The following is a 10,086-nucleotide window of genomic DNA, read 5'->3' on the forward strand; positions in this document are numbered from 1 at the left end:
AGCAGCGATTTTTAAAGAGGGCCAGACACCTTAAGTGTTCTTTGAAAAAAGAGACGTTTAAAGAAAAAGTTGCCGAAAATGGCCCACGGAATGGTTTCTCATAAGGTAGCGTGGCCGAGCGGTCTAAGGCGCTGGATTAAGGCTCCAGTCTCTTCGGAGGCGTGGGTTCGAATCCCACCGCTGCCAAGACAGCATTTTAGAAGGCACTTGTGGCTGCTATGCCAAAGCAAAAAGGCTGGAGAAGTGACACTGCTTGCTCACAGTCTCTTCCAAACCCTGCCGCTTTTGCTTTCCTTGACCAAACTCGCAGGCTTCAGAGCCTGATTATGAGCAGCGATTTTTAAAGAGGGCCAGACACCTTAAGTGTTCTTTGAAAAAAGAGACGTTTAAAGAAAAAGTTGCCGAAAATGGCCCACGGAATGCGTTCTCATAAGGTAGCGTGGCCGAGCGGTCTAAGGCGCTGGATTAAGGCTCCAGTCTCTTCGGAGGCGTGGGTTCGAATCCCACCGCTGCCAAAACAGCATTTTAGAAGGCACTTGTGGCTGCTATGCCAAAGCGAAAAGACTGGAGAAGTGACACCGGTCTCTTCCAAACCCTGCCGCTTTTGCTTTCCTTGGCCGAACTCGATGGGCTTCAGAGCCTGACGATGAAGCTCTCCACCCAAAGTTTTCATTATTTATGAATAAAAATATGGGCAAGAGACAGCTCACGAAAGGGTAGCGTGGCCGAGGGGTCTAAGGCGCTGGATTTAGGCTCCAGTCTCTTCGGAGGCGTGGGTTCGAATCCCACCGCTGCCAAGACAGCATTTTAGAAGGCACTTGTGGCTGCTATGCCAAAGCAAAAAGGCTGGAGAAGTGACACTGCTTGCTCACAGTCTCTTCCAAACCCTGCCGCTTTTGCTTTCCTTGACCAAACTCGCAGGCCTGATTATGGCCTGATTATGAGCAGCGATTTTTAAAGAGGGCCAGACACCTTAAGTGTTCTTTGAAAAAAGAGACGTTTAAAGAAAAAGTTGCCGAAAATGGCCCACGGAATGCTTTCTCATAAGGTAGCGTGGCCGAGCGGTCTAAGGCGCTGGATTAAGGCTCCAGTCTCTTCGGAGGCGTGGGTTCGAATCCCACCGCTGCCAAGACAGCATTTTAGAAGGCACTTGTGGCTGCTATGCCAAAGCGAAAAGACTGGAGAAGTGACACTGCTTGCTTACAGTCTCTTCCAAACCCTGCCGCTTTTGCTTTCCTTGACCAAACTCGCAGGCTTCAGAGCCTGATTATGAGCAGCGATTTTTAAAGAGGGCCAGACACCTTAAGTGTTCTTTGAAAAAACAGACGATTAAAGAAAAAGTTGCCGAAAATGGCCCACGGAATGGTTTCTCATAAGGTAGCGTGGCCGAGCGGTCTAAGGCGCTGGATTAAGGCTCCAGTCTCTTCGGAGGCGTGGGTTCGAATCCTACCGCTGCCAAAACAGCATTTTAGAAGGCACTTGTGGCTGCTATGCCAAAGCGAAAAGACTGGAGAAGTGACACCGGTCTCTTCCAAACCCTGCCGCTTTTGCTTTCCTTGGCCGAACTCGATGGGCTTCAGAGCCTGACGATGAAGCTCTCCACCCAAAGTTTTCATTATTTATGAATAAAAATATGGGCAAGAGACAGCTCACGAAAGGGTAGCGTGGCCGAGGGGTCTAAGGCGCTGGATTTAGGCTCCAGTCTCTTCGGAGGCGTGGGTTCGAATCCCACCGCTACCAAGACAGCATTTTAGAAGGCACTTGTGGCTGCTATGCCAAAGCAAAAAGGCTGGAGAAGTGACACTGCTTGCTCACAGTCTCTTCCAAACCCTGCCGCTTTTGCTTTCCTTGACCAAACTCGCAGGCCTGATTATGGCCTGATTATGAGCAGCGATTTTTAAAGAGGGCCAGACACCTTAAGTGTTCTTTGAAAAAAGAGACGTTTAAAGAAAAAGTTGCCGAAAATGGCCCACGGAATGCTTTCTCATAAGGTAGCGTGGCCGAGCGGTCTAAGGCGCTGGATTAAGGCTCCAGTCTCTTCGGAGGCGTGGGTTCGAATCCCACCGCTGCCAAGACAGCATTTTAGAAGGCACTTGTGGCTGCTATGCCAAAGCGAAAAGACTGGAGAAGTGACACTGCTTGCTCACAGTCTCTTCCAAACCCTGCCGCTTTTGCTTTCCTTGACCAAACTCGCAGGCTTCAGAGCCTGATTATGAGCAGCGATTTTTAAAGAGGGCCAGACACCTTAAGTGTTCTTTGAAAAAAGAGACGTTTAAAGAAAAAGTTGCCGAAAATGGCCCACGGAATGGTTTCTCATAAGGTAGCGTGGCCGAGCGGTCTAAGGCGCTGGATTAAGGCTCCAGTCTCTTCGGAGGCGTGGGTTCGAATCCCACCGCTGCCAAGACAGCATTTTAGAAGGCACTTGTGGCTGCTATGCCAAAGCGAAAAGACTGGAGAAGTGAAACCGGTCTCTTCCAAACCCTGCCGCTTTTGCTTTCCTTGGCCGAACTCGATGGGCTTCAGAGCCTGACGATGAAGCTCTCCACCCAAAGTTTTCATTATTTATGAATAAAAATATGGGCAAGAGACAGCTCACGAAAGGGTAGCGTGGCCGAGGGGTCTAAGGCGCTGGATTTAGGCTCCAGTCTCTTCGGAGGCGTGGGTTCGAATCCCACCGCTGCCAAGACAGTATTTTAGAAGGCACTTGTGGCTGCTATGCCAAAGCAAAAAGGCTGGAGAAGTGACACTGCTTGCTCACAGTCTCTTCCAAACCCTGCCGCTTTTGCTTTCCTTGACCAAACTCGCAGGCTTCAGAGCCTGATTATGAGCAGCGATTTTTAAAGAGGGCCAGACACCTTAAGTGTTCTTTGAAAAAAGAGACGTTTAAAGAAAAAGTTGCCGAAAATGGCCCACGGAATGCGTTCTCATAAGGTAGCGTGGCCGAGCGGTCTAAGGCGTTGGATTAAGGCTCCAGTCTCTTCGGAGGCGTGGGTTCGAATCCCACCGCTGCCAAAACAGCATTTTAGAAGGCACTTGTGGCTGCTATGCCAAAGCGAAAAGACTGGAGAAGTGACACCGGTCTCTTCCAAACCCTGCCGCTTTTGCTTTCCTTGGCCGAACTCGATGGGCTTCAGAGCCTGACGATGAAGCTCTCCACCCAAAGTTTTCATTATTTATGAATAAAAATATGGGCAAGAGACAGCTCACGAAAGGGTAGCGTGGCCGAGGGGTCTAAGGCGCTGGATTTAGGCTCCAGTCTCTTCGGAGGCGTGGGTTCGAATCCCACCGCTGCCAAGACAGCATTTTAGAAGGCACTTGTGGCTGCTATGCCAAAGCAAAAAGGCTGGAGAAGTGACACTGCTTGCTCACAGTCTCTTCCAAACCCTGCCGCTTTTGCTTTCCTTGACCAAACTCGCAGGCCTGATTATGGCCTGATTATGAGCAGCGATTTTTAAAGAGGGCCAGACACCTTAAGTGTTCTTTGAAAAAAGAGACGTTTAAAGAAAAAGTTGCCGAAAATGGCCCACGGAATGCTTTCTCATAAGGTAGCGTGGCCGAGCGGTCTAAGGCGCTGGATTAAGGCTCCAGTCTCTTCGGAGGCGTGGGTTCGAATCCCACCGCTGCCAAGACAGCATTTTAGAAGGCACTTGTGGCTGCTATGCCAAAGCGAAAAGACTGGAGAAGTGACACTGCTTGCTCACAGTCTCTTCCAAACCCTGCCGCTTTTGCTTTCCTTGACCAAACTCGCAGGCTTCAGAGCCTGATTATGAGCAGCGATTTTTAAAGAGGGCCAGACACCTTAAGTGTTCTTTGAAAAAAGAGACGTTTAAAGAAAAAGTTGCCGAAAATGGCCCACGGAATGGTTTCTCATAAGGTAGCGTGGCCGAGCGGTCTAAGGCGCTGGATTAAGGCTCCAGTCTCTTCGGAGGCGTGGGTTCGAATCCCACCGCTGCCAAGACAGCATTTTAGAAGGCACTTGTGGCTGCTATGCCAAAGCGAAAAGACTGGAGAAGTGAAACCGGTCTCTTCCAAACCCTGCCGCTTTTGCTTTCCTTGGCCGAACTCGATGGGCTTCAGAGCCTGACGATGAAGCTCTCCACCCAAAGTTTTCATTATTTATGAATAAAAATATGGGCAAGAGACAGCTCACGAAAGGGTAGCGTGGCCGAGGGGTCTAAGGCGCTGGATTTAGGCTCCAGTCTCTTCGGAGGCGTGGGTTCGAATCCCACCGCTGCCAAGACAGTATTTTAGAAGGCACTTGTGGCTGCTATGCCAAAGCAAAAAGGCTGGAGAAGTGACACTGCTTGCTCACAGTCTCTTCCAAACCCTGCCGCTTTTGCTTTCCTTGACCAAACTCGCAGGCTTCAGAGCCTGATTATGAGCAGCGATTTTTAAAGAGGGCCAGACACCTTAAGTGTTCTTTGAAAAAAGAGACGTTTAAAGAAAAAGTTGCCGAAAATGGCCCACGGAATGCGTTCTCATAAGGTAGCGTGGCCGAGCGGTCTAAGGCGTTGGATTAAGGCTCCAGTCTCTTCGGAGGCGTGGGTTCGAATCCCACCGCTGCCAAAACAGCATTTTAGAAGGCACTTGTGGCTGCTATGCCAAAGCGAAAAGACTGGAGAAGTGACACCGGTCTCTTCCAAACCCTGCCGCTTTTGCTTTCCTTGGCCGAACTCGATGGGCTTCAGAGCCTGACGATGAAGCTCTCCACCCAAAGTTTTCATTATTTATGAATAAAAATATGGGCAAGAGACAGCTCACGAAAGGGTAGCGTGGCCGAGGGGTCTAAGGCGCTGGATTTAGGCTCCAGTCTCTTCGGAGGCGTGGGTTCGAATCCCACCGCTGCCAAGACAGCATTTTAGAAGGCACTTGTGGCTGCTATGCCAAAGCAAAAAGGCTGGAGAAGTGACACTGCTTGCTCACAGTCTCTTCCAAACCCTGCCGCTTTTGCTTTCCTTGACCAAACTCGCAGGCCTGATTATGGCCTGATTATGAGCAGCGATTTTTAAAGAGGGCCAGACACCTTAAGTGTTCTTTGAAAAAAGAGACGTTTAAAGAAAAAGTTGCCGAAAATGGCCCACGGAATGCTTTCTCATAAGGTAGCGTGGCCGAGCGGTCTAAGGCGCTGGATTAAGGCTCCAGTCTCTTCGGAGGCGTGGGTTCGAATCCCACCGCTGCCAAGACAGCATTTTAGAAGGCACTTGTGGCTGCTATGCCAAAGCGAAAAGACTGGAGAAGTGACACTGCTTGCTCACAGTCTCTTCCAAACCCTGCCGCTTTTGCTTTCCTTGACCAAACTCGCAGGCTTCAGAGCCTGATTATGAGCAGCGATTTTTAAAGAGGGCCAGACACCTTAAGTGTTCTTTGAAAAAAGAGACGTTTAAAGAAAAAGTTGCCGAAAATGGCCCACGGAATGGTTTCTCATAAGGTAGCGTGGCCGAGCGGTCTAAGGCGCTGGATTAAGGCTCCAGTCTCTTCGGAGGCGTGGGTTCGAATCCCACCGCTGCCAAGACAGCATTTTAGAAGGCACTTGTGGCTGCTATGCCAAAGCAAAAAGGCTGGAGAAGTGACACTGCTTGCTCACAGTCTCTTCCAAACCCTGCCGCTTTTGCTTTCCTTGACCAAACTCGCAGGCTTCAGAGCCTGATTATGAGCAGCGATTTTTAAAGAGGGCCAGACACCTTAAGTGTTCTTTGAAAAAAGAGACGTTTAAAGAAAAAGTTGCCGAAAATGGCCCACGGAATGCGTTCTCATAAGGTAGCGTGGCCGAGCGGTCTAAGGCGCTGGATTAAGGCTCCAGTCTCTTCGGAGGCGTGGGTTCGAATCCCACCGCTGCCAAAACAGCATTTTAGAAGGCACTTGTGGCTGCTATGCCAAAGCGAAAAGACTGGAGAAGTGACACCGGTCTCTTCCAAACCCTGCCGCTTTTGCTTTCCTTGGCCGAACTCGATGGGCTTCAGAGCCTGACGATGAAGCTCTCCACCCAAAGTTTTCATTATTTATGAATAAAAATATGGGCAAGAGACAGCTCACGAAAGGGTAGCGTGGCCGAGGGGTCTAAGGCGCTGGATTTAGGCTCCAGTCTCTTCGGAGGCGTGGGTTCGAATCCCACCGCTGCCAAGACAGCATTTTAGAAGGCACTTGTGGCTGCTATGCCAAAGCAAAAAGGCTGGAGAAGTGACACTGCTTGCTCACAGTCTCTTCCAAACCCTGCCGCTTTTGCTTTCCTTGACCAAACTCGCAGGCCTGATTATGGCCTGATTATGAGCAGCGATTTTTAAAGAGGGCCAGACACCTTAAGTGTTCTTTGAAAAAAGAGACGTTTAAAGAAAAAGTTGCCGAAAATGGCCCACGGAATGCTTTCTCATAAGGTAGCGTGGCCGAGCGGTCTAAGGCGCTGGATTAAGGCTCCAGTCTCTTCGGAGGCGTGGGTTCGAATCCCACCGCTGCCAAGACAGCATTTTAGAAGGCACTTGTGGCTGCTATGCCAAAGCGAAAAGACTGGAGAAGTGACACTGCTTGCTCACAGTCTCTTCCAAACCCTGCCGCTTTTGCTTTCCTTGACCAAACTCGCAGGCTTCAGAGCCTGATTATGAGCAGCGATTTTTAAAGAGGGCCAGACACCTTAAGTGTTCTTTGAAAAAAGAGACGTTTAAAGAAAAAGTTGCCGAAAATGGCCCACGGAATGGTTTCTCATAAGGTAGCGTGGCCGAGCGGTCTAAGGCGCTGGATTAAGGCTCCAGTCTCTTCGGAGGCGTGGGTTCGAATCCCACCGCTGCCAAGACAGCATTTTAGAAGGCACTTGTGGCTGCTATGCCAAAGCGAAAAGACTGGAGAAGTGAAACCGGTCTCTTCCAAACCCTGCCGCTTTTGCTTTCCTTGGCCGAACTCGATGGGCTTCAGAGCCTGACGATGAAGCTCTCCACCCAAAGTTTTCATTATTTATGAATAAAAATATGGGCAAGAGACAGCTCACGAAAGGGTAGCGTGGCCGAGGGGTCTAAGGCGCTGGATTTAGGCTCCAGTCTCTTCGGAGGCGTGGGTTCGAATCCCACCGCTGCCAAGACAGTATTTTAGAAGGCACTTGTGGCTGCTATGCCAAAGCAAAAAGGCTGGAGAAGTGACACTGCTTGCTCACAGTCTCTTCCAAACCCTGCCGCTTTTGCTTTCCTTGACCAAACTCGCAGGCTTCAGAGCCTGATTATGAGCAGCGATTTTTAAAGAGGGCCAGACACCTTAAGTGTTCTTTGAAAAAAGAGACGTTTAAAGAAAAAGTTGCCGAAAATGGCCCACGGAATGCGTTCTCATAAGGTAGCGTGGCCGAGCGGTCTAAGGCGCTGGATTAAGGCTCCAGTCTCTTCGGAGGCGTGGGTTCGAATCCCACCGCTGCCAAAACAGCATTTTAGAAGGCACTTGTGGCTGCTATGCCAAAGCGAAAAGACTGGAGAAGTGACACCGGTCTCTTCCAAACCCTGCCGCTTTTGCTTTCCTTGGCCGAACTCGATGGGCTTCAGAGCCTGACGATGAAGCTCTCCACCCAAAGTTTTCATTATTTATGAATAAAAATATGGGCAAGAGACAGCTCACGAAAGGGTAGCGTGGCCGAGGGGTCTAAGGCGCTGGATTTAGGCTCCAGTCTCTTCGGAGGCGTGGGTTCGAATCCCACCGCTGCCAAGACAGCATTTTAGAAGGCACTTGTGGCTGCTATGCTAAAGCAAAAAGGCTGGAGAAGTGACACTGCTTGCACACAGTCTCTTCCAAACCCTGCCGCTTTTGCTTTCCTTGACCAAACTCGCAGGCTTCAGAGCCTGATTATGAGCAGCGATTTTTAAAGAGGGCCAGACACCTTAAGTGTTCTTTGAAAAAAGAGACGTTTAAAGAAAAAGTTGCCGAAAATGGCCCACGGAATGCTTTCTCATAAGGTAGCGTGGCCGAGCGGTCTAAGGCGCTGGATTAAGGCTCCAGTCTCTTCGGAGGCGTGGGTTCGAATCCCACCGCTGCCAAAACAGCATTTTAGAAGGCACTTGTGGCTGCTATGCCAAAGCGAAAAGACTGGAGAAGTGACACCGGTCTCTTCCAAACCCTGCCGCTTTTGCTTTCCTTGGCCGAACTCGATGGGCTTCAGAGCCTGACGATGAAGCTCTCCACCCAAAGTTTTCATTATTTATGAATAAAAATATGGGCAAGAGACAGCTCACGAAAGGGTAGCGTGGCCGAGGGGTCTAAGGCGCTGGATTTAGGCTCCAGTCTCTTCGGAGGCGTGGGTTCGAATCCCACCGCTGCCAAGACAGTATTTTAGAAGGCACTTGTGGCTGCTATGCCAAAGCAAAAAGGCTGGAGAAGTGACACTGCTTGCTCACAGTCTCTTCCAAACCCTGCCGCTTTTGCTTTCCTTGACCAAACTCGCAGGCCTGATTATGGCCTGATTATGAGCAGCGATTTTTAAAGAGGGCCAGACACCTTAAGTGTTCTTTGAAAAAAGAGACGTTTAAAGAAAAAGTTGCCGAAAATGGCCCACGGAATGCTTTCTCATAAGGTAGCGTGGCCGAGCGGTCTAAGGCGCTGGATTAAGGCTCCAGTCTCTTCGGAGGCGTGGGTTCGAATCCCACCGCTGCCAAGACAGCATTTTAGAAGGCACTTGTGGCTGCTATGCCAAAGCGAAAAGACTGGAGAAGTGACACTGCTTGCTCACAGTCTCTTCCAAACCCTGCCGCTTTTGCTTTCCTTGACCAAACTCGCAGGCTTCAGAGCCTGATTATGAGCAGCGATTTTTAAAGAGGGCCAGACACCTTAAGTGTTCTTTGAAAAAAGAGACGTTTAAAGAAAAAGTTGCCGAAAATGGCCCACGGAATGGTTTCTCATAAGGTAGCGTGGCCGAGCGGTCTAAGGCGCTGGATTAAGGCTCCAGTCTCTTCGGAGGCGTGGGTTCGAATCCCACCGCTGCCAAGACAGCATTTTAGAAGGCACTTGTGGCTGCTATGCCAAAGCGAAAAGACTGGAGAAGTGAAACCGGTCTCTTCCAAACCCTGCCGCTTTTGCTTTCCTTGGCCGAACTCGATGGGCTTCAGAGCCTGACGATGAAGCTCTCCACCCAAAGTTTTCATTATTTATGAATAAAAATATGGGCAAGAGACAGCTCACGAAAGGGTAGCGTGGCCGAGGGGTCTAAGGCGCTGGATTTAGGCTCCAGTCTCTTCGGAGGCGTGGGTTCGAATCCCACCGCTGCCAAGACAGTATTTTAGAAGGCACTTGTGGCTGCTATGCCAAAGCAAAAAGGCTGGAGAAGTGACACTGCTTGCTCACAGTCTCTTCCAAACCCTGCCGCTTTTGCTTTCCTTGACCAAACTCGCAGGCTTCAGAGCCTGATTATGAGCAGCGATTTTTAAAGAGGGCCAGACACCTTAAGTGTTCTTTGAAAAAAGAGACGTTTAAAGAAAAAGTTGCCGAAAATGGCCCACGGAATGCGTTCTCATAAGGTAGCGTGGCCGAGCGGTCTAAGGCGCTGGATTAAGGCTCCAGTCTCTTCGGAGGCGTGGGTTCGAATCCCACCGCTGCCAAAACAGCATTTTAGAAGGCACTTGTGGCTGCTATGCCAAAGCGAAAAGACTGGAGAAGTGACACCGGTCTCTTCCAAACCCTGCCGCTTTTGCTTTCCTTGGCCGAACTCGATGGGCTTCAGAGCCTGACGATGAAGCTCTCCACCCAAAGTTTTCATTATTTATGAATAAAAATATGGGCAAGAGACAGCTCACGAAAGGGTAGCGTGGCCGAGGGGTCTAAGGCGCTGGATTTAGGCTCCAGTCTCTTCGGAGGCGTGGGTTCGAATCCCACCGCTGCCAAGACAGCATTTTAGAAGGCACTTGTGGCTGCTATGCCAAAGCAAAAAGGCTGGAGAAGTGACACTGCTTGCTCACAGTCTCTTCCAAACCCTGCCGCTTTTGCTTTCCTTGACCAAACTCGCAGGCCTGATTATGGCCTGATTATGAGCAGCGATTTTTAAAGAGGGCCAGACACCTTAAGTGTTCTTTGAAAAAAGAGACGTTTAAAGAAAAAGTTGCCGAAAATGGCCCACGGAATGCTTTCTCA

At 50.0% G+C, this 10,086-nt stretch overlaps 32 non-coding genes across 32 annotated transcripts; all 32 read left to right on the plus strand.

The window, feature by feature from the left end:
• Nucleotides 1-104: 104 nt before the first annotated feature.
• Nucleotides 105-186, plus strand: trnal-aag (transfer RNA leucine (anticodon AAG)). Its single transcript has one exon. It is a non-coding gene; the product is annotated as a tRNA-Leu (tRNA).
• Nucleotides 187-433: 247 nt separating this feature from the next.
• Nucleotides 434-515, plus strand: trnal-aag (transfer RNA leucine (anticodon AAG)). The gene has a single exon. It is a non-coding gene; the product is annotated as a tRNA-Leu (tRNA).
• Nucleotides 516-715: 200 nt separating this feature from the next.
• On the plus strand, nucleotides 716-797 carry trnal-uag (transfer RNA leucine (anticodon UAG)). Its single transcript has one exon. It is a non-coding gene; the product is annotated as a tRNA-Leu (tRNA).
• A 250-nt stretch (nucleotides 798-1,047) lies between these two features.
• Nucleotides 1,048-1,129, plus strand: trnal-aag (transfer RNA leucine (anticodon AAG)). The gene has a single exon. It is a non-coding gene; the product is annotated as a tRNA-Leu (tRNA).
• Nucleotides 1,130-1,376: 247 nt separating this feature from the next.
• trnal-aag (transfer RNA leucine (anticodon AAG)) lies at nucleotides 1,377-1,458 on the plus strand. Its single transcript has one exon. It is a non-coding gene; the product is annotated as a tRNA-Leu (tRNA).
• A 200-nt stretch (nucleotides 1,459-1,658) lies between these two features.
• trnal-uag (transfer RNA leucine (anticodon UAG)) lies at nucleotides 1,659-1,740 on the plus strand. The gene has a single exon. It is a non-coding gene; the product is annotated as a tRNA-Leu (tRNA).
• Nucleotides 1,741-1,990: 250 nt separating this feature from the next.
• Nucleotides 1,991-2,072, plus strand: trnal-aag (transfer RNA leucine (anticodon AAG)). The gene has a single exon. It is a non-coding gene; the product is annotated as a tRNA-Leu (tRNA).
• Nucleotides 2,073-2,319: 247 nt separating this feature from the next.
• trnal-aag (transfer RNA leucine (anticodon AAG)) lies at nucleotides 2,320-2,401 on the plus strand. Its single transcript has one exon. It is a non-coding gene; the product is annotated as a tRNA-Leu (tRNA).
• Nucleotides 2,402-2,601: 200 nt separating this feature from the next.
• On the plus strand, nucleotides 2,602-2,683 carry trnal-uag (transfer RNA leucine (anticodon UAG)). Its single transcript has one exon. It is a non-coding gene; the product is annotated as a tRNA-Leu (tRNA).
• A 247-nt stretch (nucleotides 2,684-2,930) lies between these two features.
• Nucleotides 2,931-3,012, plus strand: trnal-aag (transfer RNA leucine (anticodon AAG)). Its single transcript has one exon. It is a non-coding gene; the product is annotated as a tRNA-Leu (tRNA).
• A 200-nt stretch (nucleotides 3,013-3,212) lies between these two features.
• On the plus strand, nucleotides 3,213-3,294 carry trnal-uag (transfer RNA leucine (anticodon UAG)). Its single transcript has one exon. It is a non-coding gene; the product is annotated as a tRNA-Leu (tRNA).
• A 250-nt stretch (nucleotides 3,295-3,544) lies between these two features.
• Nucleotides 3,545-3,626, plus strand: trnal-aag (transfer RNA leucine (anticodon AAG)). The gene has a single exon. It is a non-coding gene; the product is annotated as a tRNA-Leu (tRNA).
• A 247-nt stretch (nucleotides 3,627-3,873) lies between these two features.
• trnal-aag (transfer RNA leucine (anticodon AAG)) lies at nucleotides 3,874-3,955 on the plus strand. Its single transcript has one exon. It is a non-coding gene; the product is annotated as a tRNA-Leu (tRNA).
• A 200-nt stretch (nucleotides 3,956-4,155) lies between these two features.
• On the plus strand, nucleotides 4,156-4,237 carry trnal-uag (transfer RNA leucine (anticodon UAG)). The gene has a single exon. It is a non-coding gene; the product is annotated as a tRNA-Leu (tRNA).
• Nucleotides 4,238-4,484: 247 nt separating this feature from the next.
• Nucleotides 4,485-4,566, plus strand: trnal-aag (transfer RNA leucine (anticodon AAG)). The gene has a single exon. It is a non-coding gene; the product is annotated as a tRNA-Leu (tRNA).
• Nucleotides 4,567-4,766: 200 nt separating this feature from the next.
• On the plus strand, nucleotides 4,767-4,848 carry trnal-uag (transfer RNA leucine (anticodon UAG)). The gene has a single exon. It is a non-coding gene; the product is annotated as a tRNA-Leu (tRNA).
• A 250-nt stretch (nucleotides 4,849-5,098) lies between these two features.
• On the plus strand, nucleotides 5,099-5,180 carry trnal-aag (transfer RNA leucine (anticodon AAG)). Its single transcript has one exon. It is a non-coding gene; the product is annotated as a tRNA-Leu (tRNA).
• Nucleotides 5,181-5,427: 247 nt separating this feature from the next.
• Nucleotides 5,428-5,509, plus strand: trnal-aag (transfer RNA leucine (anticodon AAG)). Its single transcript has one exon. It is a non-coding gene; the product is annotated as a tRNA-Leu (tRNA).
• A 247-nt stretch (nucleotides 5,510-5,756) lies between these two features.
• On the plus strand, nucleotides 5,757-5,838 carry trnal-aag (transfer RNA leucine (anticodon AAG)). The gene has a single exon. It is a non-coding gene; the product is annotated as a tRNA-Leu (tRNA).
• A 200-nt stretch (nucleotides 5,839-6,038) lies between these two features.
• trnal-uag (transfer RNA leucine (anticodon UAG)) lies at nucleotides 6,039-6,120 on the plus strand. Its single transcript has one exon. It is a non-coding gene; the product is annotated as a tRNA-Leu (tRNA).
• A 250-nt stretch (nucleotides 6,121-6,370) lies between these two features.
• Nucleotides 6,371-6,452, plus strand: trnal-aag (transfer RNA leucine (anticodon AAG)). Its single transcript has one exon. It is a non-coding gene; the product is annotated as a tRNA-Leu (tRNA).
• A 247-nt stretch (nucleotides 6,453-6,699) lies between these two features.
• On the plus strand, nucleotides 6,700-6,781 carry trnal-aag (transfer RNA leucine (anticodon AAG)). Its single transcript has one exon. It is a non-coding gene; the product is annotated as a tRNA-Leu (tRNA).
• Nucleotides 6,782-6,981: 200 nt separating this feature from the next.
• trnal-uag (transfer RNA leucine (anticodon UAG)) lies at nucleotides 6,982-7,063 on the plus strand. Its single transcript has one exon. It is a non-coding gene; the product is annotated as a tRNA-Leu (tRNA).
• Nucleotides 7,064-7,310: 247 nt separating this feature from the next.
• On the plus strand, nucleotides 7,311-7,392 carry trnal-aag (transfer RNA leucine (anticodon AAG)). Its single transcript has one exon. It is a non-coding gene; the product is annotated as a tRNA-Leu (tRNA).
• A 200-nt stretch (nucleotides 7,393-7,592) lies between these two features.
• trnal-uag (transfer RNA leucine (anticodon UAG)) lies at nucleotides 7,593-7,674 on the plus strand. The gene has a single exon. It is a non-coding gene; the product is annotated as a tRNA-Leu (tRNA).
• A 247-nt stretch (nucleotides 7,675-7,921) lies between these two features.
• trnal-aag (transfer RNA leucine (anticodon AAG)) lies at nucleotides 7,922-8,003 on the plus strand. The gene has a single exon. It is a non-coding gene; the product is annotated as a tRNA-Leu (tRNA).
• Nucleotides 8,004-8,203: 200 nt separating this feature from the next.
• trnal-uag (transfer RNA leucine (anticodon UAG)) lies at nucleotides 8,204-8,285 on the plus strand. Its single transcript has one exon. It is a non-coding gene; the product is annotated as a tRNA-Leu (tRNA).
• A 250-nt stretch (nucleotides 8,286-8,535) lies between these two features.
• Nucleotides 8,536-8,617, plus strand: trnal-aag (transfer RNA leucine (anticodon AAG)). Its single transcript has one exon. It is a non-coding gene; the product is annotated as a tRNA-Leu (tRNA).
• Nucleotides 8,618-8,864: 247 nt separating this feature from the next.
• Nucleotides 8,865-8,946, plus strand: trnal-aag (transfer RNA leucine (anticodon AAG)). Its single transcript has one exon. It is a non-coding gene; the product is annotated as a tRNA-Leu (tRNA).
• Nucleotides 8,947-9,146: 200 nt separating this feature from the next.
• On the plus strand, nucleotides 9,147-9,228 carry trnal-uag (transfer RNA leucine (anticodon UAG)). The gene has a single exon. It is a non-coding gene; the product is annotated as a tRNA-Leu (tRNA).
• Nucleotides 9,229-9,475: 247 nt separating this feature from the next.
• On the plus strand, nucleotides 9,476-9,557 carry trnal-aag (transfer RNA leucine (anticodon AAG)). Its single transcript has one exon. It is a non-coding gene; the product is annotated as a tRNA-Leu (tRNA).
• A 200-nt stretch (nucleotides 9,558-9,757) lies between these two features.
• Nucleotides 9,758-9,839, plus strand: trnal-uag (transfer RNA leucine (anticodon UAG)). Its single transcript has one exon. It is a non-coding gene; the product is annotated as a tRNA-Leu (tRNA).
• Nucleotides 9,840-10,086: the final 247 nt, after the last annotated feature.

This window comes from Pimephales promelas, chromosome 17, assembly GCF_988280905.1.
Source record: "Pimephales promelas chromosome 17, fPimPro1.hap1.1, whole genome shotgun sequence".
NCBI classification, from domain to species: Eukaryota; Metazoa; Chordata; class Actinopteri; order Cypriniformes; family Leuciscidae; genus Pimephales; species Pimephales promelas.